We start from the raw sequence: 15,070 nt of genomic DNA on the forward strand, positions 1-15,070 counted from the left end.
CCCGAAGGGACAGACACAGGAACGAAGAAGGACACATGCCGGCCAGCCTATGTGTTCCGAAGCAGTAGCAAGCTACCAAGGCTCGGTGGAAGCACTAGGAGACATTTCTCGGTAAGAGAGGCTACCAAGGATAAACAACTAGATAGTCAGATCCCACACATACCAAGCATTTCAATAACATACACACAATATGCTCGATATGTGCAAATACAACATGGCATCACAACATGACTCTAGAACACAAGTACTTATTCAGTAGACTACGAGGAGCTAAGTTACAAACATGGGTCTCATGACCCAACATTCAGGGCATACAAGTCAAAGCACAAACGAAGGCTTAACATGTCTGAGTACAGACATCTACAAATGAAAAAGGCTGAGAAGCCTGACTATCTACCCGATCCTGCCGAGGGCACAAGATCATAGCTGAGGTAACAAGTTAAACATCGAAATCCATGCGGAACTACTAGCGAGACTAAAGTCTCTCTGCAAAACATAAATTAAGCAAACGTGAGTACAAATGTACCCAGCAAGACTTACATCAGAACTAACTACATATGCATCATTATCAACAAAGGGGGTGGTGGAGTTTAACTGCAGCAAGCCAGCTTTGACTCGGTGGCTATCCTAAACTACGACAGCAAGTAACTCTTTTGAGGTGGCGCACACGAGTCCTCATATTCACCAATCAGTACACCACTATGGATCCGCTCCCGTCTACCTACGAGAACGCCATCCATAGCGCTCACGCTTATCTTGCACATTTTAGAGTATCCACTTCAAGTTATCTATGAACTGTACAGGCAACCTAGAAGTCCTTTACCACGGACACGGCTATTCGAATAGTTAATGTTAACCCTGCAGGGGTGTACTTCTTCACACACGCTCTCGCCACTTACCTCCATGTACATGTCATGTATCTCGGCAACCTTCAAGCGGAAGCCTGGCGAGGGTGTCGACCACGACCTGACTAACAACACAAGTCTCTCATCCAGGTTTATCGCCTATTCGGGTTCCTCCGCAAGGAGATCCGGCCGGGGTGTCGCTCACGGCCCCAAACGATGTGAGGAGGGTTCCCAAGCCCTCCATCTGGGTGCCACTTGGTACACCGTGCCACCTGTGCCTAGTTTGTCCCAAGCCCACCCTGTCGGGTGCCACTCGGTAGAAAAATAGCACTACCTACAAACACCAGAAACTAGTTGCAACTCCTGGACATGATCAAGTTGGTTAATAAGTCGAGAGGGGTTGAGCTACCGGAGCCCAATGTGTGGTAGTAGCTGTTCATGGATCACAAACACATAACTCAGTTCCTCAGGACGGTTTCAATGAGACAACCCACCATGTACTCCTACATGGCCTCTCATCGCTACCTTTACCAAATCGTGTTCACACACTTAGCTCTCAACAGTAGGACATGTTCACCACATTCCAATTCATCCCTGATGAATCAGACCTGACACAACTCTAAGCAATAGCAGGCATGACAAACAAGCATGAATGAGTAGGCACATCAGGGCTCAAACAACTCCTACTCATGCTAGTGGGTTTCATCTAGTTACTGTGGCAATGACAGGTCATGCAGAGGAAAGGGGTTCCACTACCGCAACATGTAACAGTTGAATCGTTGTTGTCCTAATGTAGTAAAAGAGAGCAGGAGCGGGAGAGTGGGATTGTATCGGAATGAACAGGGGGTTTTTGCATGCCTGGCACTTCTGAAGATAGTATAGCTCTTCATCGGTGTCATTGAACTCATCGTCGGAACCACGTCTATCGAGAGGGGACAAACACGGGCAAAGAAGGAAGAACACAATCAATGCAATGCACAATATGATGCATGATCATGACATGGCAATATGCTATGGTTTGAGCTAATGCAACTAGCAGCAAGTTAAATGGAGTTGGTTTGAATCTAAGATCCAAATTCAAACTCCATATATGACATTTCAAATGCCATTAATTCAAATTATTGTATACAGAAGCTTTAAGTTGTTCAAACATGCATGATAATGCCTTAAACAGATTCTTTGGATTTTTCTGATAATTTTTCATATATAATTTATTTCATTTGGAGGTACGGTTGAATTTCTATGATTTTTAGAAGTTTTGGACATTTTCTGGAATTTCCTGAATTAAATTAAATCCAGAAAATAGATTATTGCGTCGGCATGACATCAGTGTGACATCAGCAGGTCAACTTGCCAGGTCCAGGTCAAACCTGACCAGTGGGTCCCACTGGTCAGTCTCACAGTGATGGCTAGGCTCAGAGACATGTGGGCCCAGTCAAAGGCCATGTAAGCACTGTCAATGCAGACGCGTGGGTCCACTGATTTTATTAGTTAACCTAACTATTTTGGTTAACTAGTAACCTAACAAAGTGGGCCCCACTCTCAGTGCCTGATTTAATCCAAAAGGGTTAGTTAGCCCCTAATCTAATGACGGCCACGTCGGCTAACCGACGATTAGCTGCCGACACTAATCAAGCACGGCGGAGGTCCTCATCCGTCCGTTTCCGGCAATGGGAGGTCGTGCGGGTGGGTTCTGGGGACCGGCGCGACAAGGCGCGCTGGACAGTGTTAACGGCGGGTGCTGGGGTGGCCGGAGTTGACACCGGCAAGCTCGGCTGCGGCGGCCGGAGCCCGAGCGTGCACGGGGTCGATGTTGCGGTGCGCAAACGAGTGAAGCGAGGCGGTAGCAAGGCTCTACGCGCGGCGGTGAGCAGGTTGTTCGCACGCCCGGGACCAAATGGTCACTGGAGCGTCATCGACGATGAGCGTAGGCGGTGGTGGGTGCGGTCGAGCTAGGTGTAGTCGCTACGGCGTGCGAGAAGGAGAACAGAGAGGCGGAGAACAACCAGTAGCTCACAGCGGTCACGACGAACGGGTCGGCGAGGTCGGGGAGGAATCGGAGCGGTCGTAGCGGCAAATGGGATCTCCGGCAACCCTAGGAGGAAGAAGAGGTCGGAGATGACGCTGCAGGGCGCTTTCGCTCGCGTGGCTTGGCGGAGAGGACGATGGCGTCGTGACGGAGCTTAGGGACACGTCGGTGAGGCGAGGGGAGCATGGTGGCCGTGACAACGTCGATTGGTGACGACGGCAGAGCTCGGTGGAGAGAACAGAGCAAGGGAAGAGCATTCGGGGAAGGGAGAGAGAGGTCCGAGGCATCCAGGCGTCGCGCTGGCGTCGTCTAGGCGCGTCGAGTGGGAGCCAGGAAGGCTGGGAGGGAGGAGGTGGCCGGGGCGCGTGCGTGCACGCATTGGCATGCGTTGTCCTCCTCGCAGGGGAGGAAGACGACAGAGGAGGAGGCGGTGGTGGGCTAGGCCGCATGGTGGGCTGGCTCTGGTGGGCGGCACAAGTAAGCCAAGTGGGTTTTTGTCCTATTCTTTTATTTCTGCTTTCTAATTCTTCTATAACTTGATGGCTTTATTAAAAATACTTAGGCACACTCAAAAATCACCAAACTGCTCATGGCCACTGTTTGGAATATATCCAACATGGAACATTTTAGTTTAGGATTATTTGGACATTTTAAATATTTTATAGTATTTAAATGCCCAAATTCAAATATAGTATGATTTAATTCAGAGCCCAAATATGTCATGGAAAAATGGTCATCACCTCTGGCTACTGTTTACAGTATTTTCCATAAATGATGAACATTTTTGAAACCCATTTGGACTTACTGAAAATATTTTAGGTGAACCTAGTGAATTCCTTTAATGCTAGGGTTTAGGCAATCCCCATTTCAACTTTCTGTAAAAATTAAACATGATGCAGCACCAAAGGCTAGCACTAGTGCATTGCCAGAATCTAGGGATGTGACAGAACTATACCTGTACGGGATGTTTTCTTAATGAAAAAGGGATGTTTGCCGGGTTTTTCGTTCGCGGGCGGAACCCACGACAAGGACCGAATCCTCGTTATTTTTTTAGGATAAATGTTTTTCGCCCGGCAATAGGCCTTGCCGTCCCCCCACTTCGCTCGACCTTTCTCACACCCTTGGCAAAGGAAGGGATGAGGTGGGCTTAGGCTCCTCGTTTCATTTCTTTGCTGCTGCGACTACGACCAGATCCGGACCTAGGAGATAATCCTTGGGTTCGTAGAAAAGGGAGCACGACAACCTAGAAATAAAACGAGGTTTCACATATCCCAGTCCATAACGAAATGCATGATAGAGGATAGAAGACTTATTTGGATCTGCAGCCCCCGGCAACCTTGGCTTGCCGCGGATGGATCCTTGTTCTTGCAGCTCCCGGCAACTTTGGCTTGTCGGGGCCCGGACGCTGGTCCATCTCCTTTCTTCCAAAATAGCTCGGCAAGAATACTTATGTGCCCTGCGAACCAAAGAAGACGGAGAAGAACAGAGAGACGCGCACTCAACCTCTAAGATAGGGGTTAGCCACCGCCAAGCACTATTAACCCTAACCAAGGAAGAGACTCGACCTAGCATGCATGCTGTATTTAGGGCGCCAGTGGTTCGTTTATTTATGCTCGGGGTCTGCGCCTGGCTTTGTACAAAGGGTTACATGCCTTGCCGGCAAGGCTTGTACAAAAGGGTGGCTTGCCGGGAGGCCCGGCAGCCGCGCCTTGTGGGTAAAACTTGCAGAGATGCTCGATGTTCCAGGAGTTGCTCACTGGAATGGCATCTTCGGTTCCCAGCCGGACTGCGCCGGGCCTGGTGACTCGTGTTACCCGATAAGGGCCTTCCCACTTCACCATGAACTTGTTGGAATTCTTGGCCGACTGAACGTGCCGAAGAACAAGGTCGCCTTCCTCAAAGCTCCGGGCATGAACCTTGCGGCTATGGTAGCGGCGCAAGGCTTGCTGGTAGCATGCTGCTCTCACAGCCGCCCGGAGACGATCTTCCTCAAGGAGCATCGCGTCATCTTGCCGCAATTGCTCTTGCTCAATCTCATCATAATCGAGCACTCGAGGTGACCCGTATATGAGTTCCGTGGGGAGGACTGCTTCTTCCCCGTAGACTAGGGCAAAGGGTGTCTGGCCGGTGGCTCGATTTGGCATCGTTCTGATCGACCAAAGAACCGCTGGCAACTCATTAATCAAGCGTCTTCCACTCTTGCGCAGCCTGTCAAAAGTCTTCGTTCTTAAGCCTCGCAGAAGTTCGGCCGTTGCTCCGTGGATGTGCCATGGAAGAAAAACAGACCCTGCTATCGAGATCCTCAATGTATTGCATGAAGGCATGGCTTGTGAACTGTGTGCCATAGTCGGTGATGATCATGTTGGGTACCCCAAGATGGCACACTAGTCCCTTGAGGAACTTGATGGCTGACTGCGCCGTCACCTTCCTCACTGCTTCCACCTCTGGCCACTTCGTGAACTTGTTGATTGCAACGTACAAGTACTCAAAGCCCTCGACAGCACGGGGGAAGGGGCCCAATATGTCGAGCCCCCAGACTAAGAAGGGCCAGGAGAGAGGGATAGTTTGAAGGGCTTGAGCTGGTTGATGAAGCTTCTTCGAATGGAACTGGCACGCTTCACACTTGGTTACTAGTGCCGCCGCATACTGGAGGGTGGTGGGCCAGAAGAAATCTTGCCAGAAAGCCTTGCCGACAAGAGCCCTCGACCCTATGTGGGAGCCACATATGCCTCCATGTATCTCTGCCAACAGCTTTAGTCCTTCCTCCCGGGAGATGCACTTCAATTTCACCCCATTCGGTCTTTTTCTATACAATACGTTATCAACGAATTGGTACAAAGCAGACCGGCGGGCTACTCTTTCTGCCTCTTCCTGCTCCTCAGGAAGCTCTCCTTTTTGGAGGAATCGGACGGTGTGATGCACCCATGCCGGAGCCTGTGGCTCGATGACAAGGACCAAAGGCACCTCTTCTGCCATGGGAGCGGCCGTCTCTATGGCCATGACCTGAGGTCCTGCCTGAGTCGGTTGCCCCACAGCAGGATCGGCATCCACGGCAACATCTTCGCCAACGGCTCCAGGGAACTCGGTGGGGAAGTACTTGTCGGAGCCTAGCTTCCTCTGCTTGCTCTGCCCAGTTGATGGTTCGACGGATGGTTGAGTTAACTGTAACACAAAAGTACCTGGTTCCACAGGTAGCTTGAGGGTAGCGTGCTTTGACAAGTAGTCAGCGATGTCGTTCTCCGTCTGAGGGACGTGCTCCGCTTGTATACCATCAAAGCGCTCTTCTAGTTTCCTCACTTGATCCATGTAAGCTTCCATCAACGGGCTTTGGTAATCTTTGTTGATTTGCCTGACGACGAGCTGTGAGTCGCCCCTGACGTTGAGCTTTTTAACTCCGAGGTCCGCCGCAATTCTGAGACTGGCAAGCAAACCCTCGTACTCGGCGGTGTTGTTGGTTGACATCTCCCGGGGAAAGTGCATTTGGATGACATACTTGAGGTGCTCTTCGATGGGTGCGACAAGCAACACACTGCACCACTGACTTGCAGTGAGAAAGCCCCATCAAAGTACATGATCCAATTGTGGTTCGTTTCCTTGCCGGGGAGAGTGGTGTCCTGTTCCTCTTCATCGAGCATCGAGGTACATTCTGCAACAAACTCCGCCAAGACTCTGCTCTGAATCGTCGAGGTACTTTCAAACTTCAAACCGAAACTTGACAGCTCCAGGGCCCATTCCACGATCCTCCCCATTGCATCTAGGTTATGCAGTATCCGTTGCAATAAGAGGCGGGTGACCACAGTGATTTGGTGCGCTTGGAAGTAATGACGCAGCTTCCCCGAGGCCATAAGGAGGCCGAAGAGCAGCTTCTGCACACCCGAGTACCTCGACCTAGCCCCCTACAAGAGGGAGCTGGCGAAGTAAACTGGGTGCTGCACCATTTTCTTCTTCTGCGCCTCTTCACCCGGTCGCGTCGTCCCTGTCGCACTAGCGTTAGCCTCTGCCGGGGACCCAGTCTTGTCGGGATCGAGCCCTATCGGAGAGGGTTCCGGCTTGCCGTCTGTTGACTCTGCCGCTGCCGCTGCCTCCTCGTCGACCTCTCTCTGCGCCACTAGTGCGGCGCTAACCACCTGATTTGTTGCCGCTAGATACTGCAGCAACGGTTCTTGTGGTTTGGGCGCAACCAGCACTGGGGTAGAGGAGAGGTATTTCTTCAAATCCCGCAGCGCTGCCTCGGCCTCCGGGGTCCACTCCACTGGCCCCGTTTTCTTCAAGATCTTGAAAAAAGGAAGGGCATGCTCCGCAGACTTGGAGATTAATCGACACATGGCGGCAACACAGCCAGTGAGCCGACGCACATTCTTGATCCGTTTGGGTGCCTCAATCTGCTCAATGGCCTTGATATTATCTGGGTTTGCTTCAATCCCGCGCTGGGACACAAAGAATCCGAGAAGCTTACCAGACAGGACACCGAAGACACACTTCTCAGGGTTCAATTTGAGGTTGATCTTGCGCAGGTTTGCAAATGTTTCCTCCAGATCTTGCACAAGTGTTGCTTTGTCCTTGGTTTTGACCACTATGTCATCCATATAAGCTTCCATATTTCTATGTAGCTGGGGCTCAAAACCAATTTGGATCGCTGTCGGTGTCAAAACCGGCGGATCTCGGGTAGGGGGTCCCGAACTGTGCGTCTAGGCGGATGGTAACAGGAGACGACGGACATGATGTTTTTACCCAGGTTCGGGCCCTCTTGATGGAGGTAAAACCCTACGTCCTGCTTGATTAATATTGATGATGTGGGTTACAAGAGTAGATCTACCATGAGATCAAGGAGGCTAGACCCTAGAAGCTAGCCTATGGTATGATTGTTGTTCGTCCTATGGACTAAAGCCATCCGGTTTATATAGACACCGTTAAGGGCTAGGGTTACACAGAGTCGGTTACAATGGTAGGAGATCTACATATCCATATCGCCAAGCTTGCCTTCCACGCCAAGGAAAGTCCCATCCGGACACGGGATGAAGTCTTCAATCTTGTGTCTTCATAGTCTTGGAGTCCGGCCGATGATGATAGTTCGGCTATCCGGACACCCCCTAGTCCGGAACTCCCTTAGTAGCCCCTGAACCAGGCTTCAATGACGACGAGTCCGGCGCGCATATTGTCTTCGGCATTGCAAGGCGGGTTCCTCCTCCGAATAATTTATAGAAGATCGTGAACACTAGGATAGTGTCTGGCTCTGCAAAATAAATTCCACATACCACCGTAGACAGAATAATATTCACACAAGTTCAATCTGCTGACGTATTCCGTGGCGTGACGTCACACCATAACCAATTCTTTATTTGAAATATTTTTATTGTACCACATCAGCGCGTTTAGCGAAGCGGTTTCCTTGGCACGTCCTGTCGAAGCAGAGATCGTGTTCCCCTTATTCCGGGATTCCCATCAATACGGACGTGGGTAACCCAACCACGCCCGTTGCCACGCTCCCTCCATCGAAGGCGGGATCCAAACAGTCACAGGGACTGCTCTTGGTATTCTTCCTCCTTATAATGAGACCAAGGCCCGTTCTTTTTATTCAATCTTCTATCGAATCCGCCCCTCTCCCTGAGTTCCAACACCCAGGGCTCCAAATTCAGGTACCTTCGATCCTCGACAATGTCCGGTCCTGATCTACGAGGCCGGTGGATGCCCTCCTCTGTCACGAAGGAGGACGTGCTAAAGCTGAGAGATGCCAGGTGTTTAACTACGAGATTTCGCATAGGCTGCCTGCCCGAGGGCAAGTTATCCCAACTCCCGAGCCCGGCGAGATCGTCGTGTTCATGTCTCACTTCTATCGGGGTTTAGGCTTCCCGACGGATCCCTTCATGAGGGGGCTCATGTTTTACTATGGGCTGGAATTCGACGACCTGGCTCCGGAGTCCATCCTCCATATCTCATCATTCATTGTCGTTTGTGAATCCTTCCTCCGCACTACCCCTCACTTCGGCTTATGGCTCAAAACCTTCAACGTGGAGCCGAAGATGATTGAGGGGCGTCAGGCAGAGTGCGGCGGGGCGGTTATAAGCAAGAGGGCCGAAGCTCCATGGCCCAAGGGATCTTTCCAAGAGGAGCTCGGCTTGTGGCAATAGGAGTGGTTTCATATCACCGCTCCCCGGGGCAGCAGGCAGAAGCCGCCGCCCGTCTTTCGCTCGGGCCCTCCACAGCAGCTGACGTCATGGGTCAACAAGGGGCGTGACTGGGGGTCGCCCAAAGATGTCCCCCGGTTGCAGGACCGGATTCGAGTCCTCCGAGAAAGGCAGATCAATCTGGTCGCAGTGGTGCAGGTCATGTTGATCCGGCGCCTACTGCCCTGCAAACGTCGCCCCCTCCTGTCAGGACCCCGACTCAATGCCACATCGACCTAGCATGTAACACCTCATATCACTTTGCGGCCTCACGCACGGTATTCCCACGGGTGTCGCCTTACCTTTGCCCGGGACCGTTTGCGCCTTTTGGCACACGTATATGACAGTGTCGCTAGCATCCATATGATAAAGAGCCCGGGCTGACATGACTAGTCGTAAACCCAAAGTGGCACAGACTTACAGGGACAGGCATCCATGACCCAGCTTCGAACGTGTCGGTCATCAGCAAGTGGGTCCGGGCTGTAGCACTGGGCTAGCAGGACTCCGGTAAACCGGGCTGTAGCGGGCTAACAGGACTCCGGTACTCAAAGCGTGACATTTCCCCGAAGGGACAGACACAGGAACGAAGAAGGACACATGCCGGCCAGCCTAAGTGTTCCGGAGCAGTAGCAAGCTACCATGGCTCAGTGGAAACACTAGGAGACATTTCCCGGTAAGAGAGGCTACTAAAGATAAACAACTAGATGGTCAGATCCCACACATACCAAGCATTTCAATAACATACACACAATATGCTCGATATGTGCAAATACAACATGGCATCACAACATGACTCTACGACTCAAGTAATTTATTCATTAGGCTCCGAGGAGCGAGATATTACAAACATGGGTCTCATGACCCAACACTCAGAGCATACAAGTCAAAGCACAAGCGGAAGCTATCATGTCTGGGTACAAACATCTATAAATGGAAAAGGCTGAGAAGCCTGACTATCTACCAGATCCTGCCGAGGGCACAAGATTGTAGCTGAGGTAACAAGCTAAACGTCGAAGTCCACGCGGAACTACTAGTGAGACTGAAGTCTCTCTGCAAAACATAAAATAGGCAAACGTGAGTACAAATGTACCCAGCAAGACTTACATCAGAACTAACTACATATGCATCATTTTCAACAAGGGGATGGTGGGGTTTAACTGCAGCAAGCCAGCTTTGACTCGGTGGCTATACTAAACTACGACTGCAAGCGACTCTTTTGAGGTGGCGCACACGAGTCCACATATTCACCATATCAATACACCACTATGGATCCGCTCCCGTCTCCCTACGAGAACGCCATCCATAGCACTCATGCTTATCTTGCGCATTTTAAAGTATCCACTTTCACTTGTCTATGAACTGATATAAGCAACCCAGAAGTCCTTTTCCGCGGACACGGCTATTCGAATAGATGATGTTAACCCTGCAGGGGTGTACTTCTTCACACACGCTCTCACCACTTACCGCCGTTACACGACATGTACTCGGCAACCTTCAAGAGGAAGCCCAACGTGGGTGTCGGCCACGGCCTGCCTAAACACTCGAGTCTCTAGTCCAGGTTTATCGCCTATTCGGGTTCCATCCATGAGGAGATCCGGCCGGAGTTTCGCTCACAGCCCCAAACGATGTGAATAGGGTTCCCGAGACACCAAACGGGCGCCCGGTACACCGTGCCACGTGCCTACTGCATCACAGCCCACCCCTACGGTCAGCGCTGCCCACGGCCTCCAGCATACTACAAACACCAGAAACTACTTGCAACTCCTGGACAGAGGACAAGGGTGATCAAGAAGCCGAGAGGGTCCATTGGTTTCGGGCCCAATGCGTGGTAGTAGCTGAATCATGGATCACAAACACAGAACTCAGTTCCTGAGGACGGCTGCAATGAGACAACCCACCATGTACTCCTACATGGCCTCTCACCGCTACCTTTACCAAATCGTGTTCACACACTTAGCTCACACACAGTAGGACATGTTCACACACCTCTAATTCATCCCCGATGAATCAGACCTGACTCAACTCTAAGCAGTAGCAGGCATGACAAACAAACATGAATGAGTAGGCACAACAGGGATCAAACAACTCCTACTCATACTAGTGGGTTTCATCTATTTACTGTGGAATGACAGGTCATGCAAAGGATAAAGGGGTTCAGCTACCGCAGCAAGTAACAGATGAATCGGTGTTGTCCTAATGCATTAAAAGAGAGCAGGAGCGAGAGAGTAGGATTGTATCGGAATGAACAAGGGGGTTTTGCTTGCCTGGCACTTCTGAAGATAACATTGAGTCTTCATCAGTGTCAACGATCACATCATCGGTATCACGTCTATCGAGAGGGGACAAATACCGGCAACACAGAAGGGAACACAATCAATGCAATGCACAATATGATGCATGATCATGACATGGCAAAATGAATGTGTGTTGGGCTAATGCAACTAAGACCAGATTAAATGGAGTTGGTTTGAATCCAAGATTCAAATTCAAACTCCATATGTGGATATTTAAATGCCCTTTATATGATTTGTGCTAAACAGCAGCTATAAGTGGTTCTAACATGCATGAAAATGGTACAGATGGATTCCTTGAATTTTTCTGATAATTTTTCATATATAAATTATTTAATTTGGAGTTACGGTTAATTTTCTATGATTTATTGAAGTTTTAGCTATTTTCTGAAATTTCCTGAATAATATTAAATCCAGAAAATACTTATTGCGTCAGCCCCACGTCACAGTGACGTCAGCAGGGTCAACTGGGCTGGCTCGGTCAAACCTGACGTGTGGGGGCCACACGTCGGTGACACAGGAGCTAATCCCGGTCAAACCCAGCGCTGACTGGGGTTTGACCAGGGGTGGGGCCCGCTGTCAGTGGCCTAGGGGGTTGGTTAGCGCGTCATTAGTGGCTAATGACAGCGCCACGTCACTGGCCACCGGAGTTCGGCCGGCGGCGACCCGAAACGCGGCGGAAGTTCACCGGGGTTGCGCTACGGGCGGCGGCTGGACGTGCGAAGGGCACCAGAAGGTAGCCCGTGCCCGTGCGCATCTAGGGGGGCCAACGGGAGGTGCGGGGGTGGCTGGGGTTCGCCGGAATGGAGCCCGAGGCGGCGGCCGGAGCTCGGGTGGGTGCGGGGTTAGCGCTGCAGCTTGCAAACAAGCTAGCTGCCACGCTAGCGTCGCTCCACGGGTCGTTGCGAGTGCAACGGACGCACGCGCGGGGCCATTTGGTCACCGGGGCTTCGCCGGCGACGAGTCCGTGCGGCGGAGCATCTCGGCTCCGGTAGAGGGGGCGGCTAGAGCTCGTAATCGGGCTTGGGGTTAGGGGGAAACGAAGCAGGGACTCACGGGGATCGTGCAGGGAGGGTCAGCGAGCTCGGGAAGCGACGATGGTGGCGAATTGACGGTGAAGATCCTCGGCGGCCGGCGATGGAAACGGCGATGCCGGCGGCGTTGTGGCGCGTCCGTAGGGCCGTGGGTCGGTGGGGAGGAAGGAGGGGTCGAGGGGGAGCTCCTGGGCGCATCGGCGAGGCTAGGGGTGGCCGGTGGCCACGGGGAAGCTCGTCGGCGGCGGCGGGTGTGTTCGGTGGCTGCGCGCGAGAGAGCCAGAGGAGGAGAGGAGCTCGGGGAGAGAGTGAGAGGCCTGGGGGGCTGCGTGGCGTCGCGGACGGGGTCCAGGGCGACGAGAGGAAGCAGGAGGTGGCCAGGGGGAAGCAGGAGGTGGCCGAGGCAGCGTCGGCGCGCGCCACGCCTCGCCTCTATTCGTCCTCCTGGCAGAGGAGGAAGAGGACAAGGGGGAGGAGGTGGGCTGGGCCGGCTGGGCCACTGGAGTTGGGCCAGGTGGGCTGCGAGGTAAGCTGAGGTAAAACTCTCTCTCTGCTTTTATTTACATTCTGTTTTATATTTTTCTTCTGTTTTTGTTTTATTTAAATTATTTTGCCACTGTTTTGAATTTTAAAAAATAATTCAAACAATGCCAAAAACTCCACTGAATATTTTATATTGCTAGATGGACTTTTCCAAAAGCTTATAAAATATTTCAGGGATATTTGAAATTATATTCTAATTATATGAATATAATTCAAATTCAAATAACTAATGAATTAAATTCAAAGTCCCAAAAATAACTCCTTAAAAATGTTCAATATTTTGGTTGGGACCAGAACCCTTACCAAAAATTATCAAACATTTAAGAGGAGCATTTTGGAGCAATGAATGAGATTTCTAGGGTTTTTGCCCCTCTTTTATTTAGGGTTTTGAGGCTTCCAATATTCCTCAATTCAAGTTTCAAAAATATAGACATGATGCACACATGAAGCTAACCTAGAGCAATGCCTGAAGCTAGGGATGTGACAACTCACCCCCACTAAACAAGAATCTCGTCTCGAGATTCAAGCGTAGGGTAAGGTGAAGGGGAAACGTAACTAGTATAATCTTCAGGATCCAGGGTGCACTTCATAGAAACGTTGATTCGATCACCATCTTTGTCTTGATGTCTTGCTCTGAGAAATCCCGTCAACATGACAGGGGGGGGGAGAAGGAGACTCTAGAAGGGTCGATCTCCTCGAAGATCGAACAACTCAAGATTAACTTACGGAATGAGACATAGAACCATCTTTCGGGTTGAGACACGAGATACACATCAATAGGGGTGGAAGAAACGGATGACGAAGGTTCACTAGGTAGACAACAATTTCATACCTAAGAAGGTGGTAAACGATTGTCAACGTAGCGAGGAGTTGAGTTGCCATGATACCATAACGATACACCTTAGGGAAGGTGACTCGTAGAGATATCCCCTTAAGTGGCAAAAAGAATTACTTTTGATTCAGAGATCATTGAAACTCTTCAAACCAGCCTAAGGCAATTCTCGAGCGATCGTTTGGAGGGGGTCGGTAGAATGGCATACTCGGACTTGGATGATGTGGATTACCTTGTTGAAGACAACGTAATGGATGAATTTGCTTATCACCGGAAATGGAAGAGACCCATGGTAGAATGGCACATTGGCGGTGCAAGCTAGGAACAAAATGCAAATGCTAGGAATGATTCTGGTAACTGGGGAAGAACCCAACAATAGGGAGTGAATTCACTATTTGAAGAGGTCATAGCATTGCCGAGGAGACTGAGAGCAAACCCAGTTAGTGCCGATGATAACACGTAGCGCTTGTGCGTGCTCTCAAGAACTTGAGCATTTCCACAATCATCAAGGTTTTATCAACATTCGTGTCAAGGGTGCTGACAACACAACATACTACCATGATGAATAGCGATGGACGATGCAGATGCAAAGGAGGATAACACTTTCTCAGATTTCACCCTTGGCGGGGCCAAGGAAATAAAATCTGGATGATCGACCGAGAGACATTTAGCACTCCGCTTCTAATGTTCTCCTTGATGTGCTAGTGTATCCCATTCATAGATACGGTTTGATAACTAGAACATCAAGTAAAAGGTCGGACTTTGGAACACAGAAATCCATAGGGGTAACTAGGGAGTAAATCCTACGAAATCCCTATGGGGAGGTGGCCAACTTCATCAATCAAGATATTATAATAACAGGTTTTCCGGCTGGGTGTGTTGGCCACGACATCCACTTCACCGGTTATCGCGCGACCAATATTATAATTCTTGGGAAATATTCCAACCATCATATCTGCCTGAGATTCAGATCTGGTTGGTGTCAGGATATTCCAGACTCATCGAGTCTAGGAAGAAAAACGGAAGTTTGCAACACAAATCGACGAGATGACGTTGCGGGATTCTCGGGAGATGAACTACGATAGCAAGCTCCAAAACATGAGCTGGTTCTGCTACAAACATGTGAACACGCTGTCCTAGACAAGCATGACCACGTGGTAGTCTTATAATAAAACACTACCGAGTTCAGGTGGGGAACCATCAACGAGGATATCAAAATCCTTGCATAAGGTATACTCTTAAGAAGGAACTTCTTCTCCTTGAACAAATCAATCAGTGGCTTGGTGTGCTCGGAACACATATGGAATGAAGGTTGCAAGTCTCCAGACCACA

The sequence above is a fragment of the Triticum dicoccoides genome, chromosome 7B (genome assembly GCF_002162155.2).
Source record: "Triticum dicoccoides isolate Atlit2015 ecotype Zavitan chromosome 7B, WEW_v2.0, whole genome shotgun sequence".
In the NCBI taxonomy this organism is placed as follows: domain Eukaryota; kingdom Viridiplantae; phylum Streptophyta; class Magnoliopsida; order Poales; family Poaceae; genus Triticum; species Triticum dicoccoides.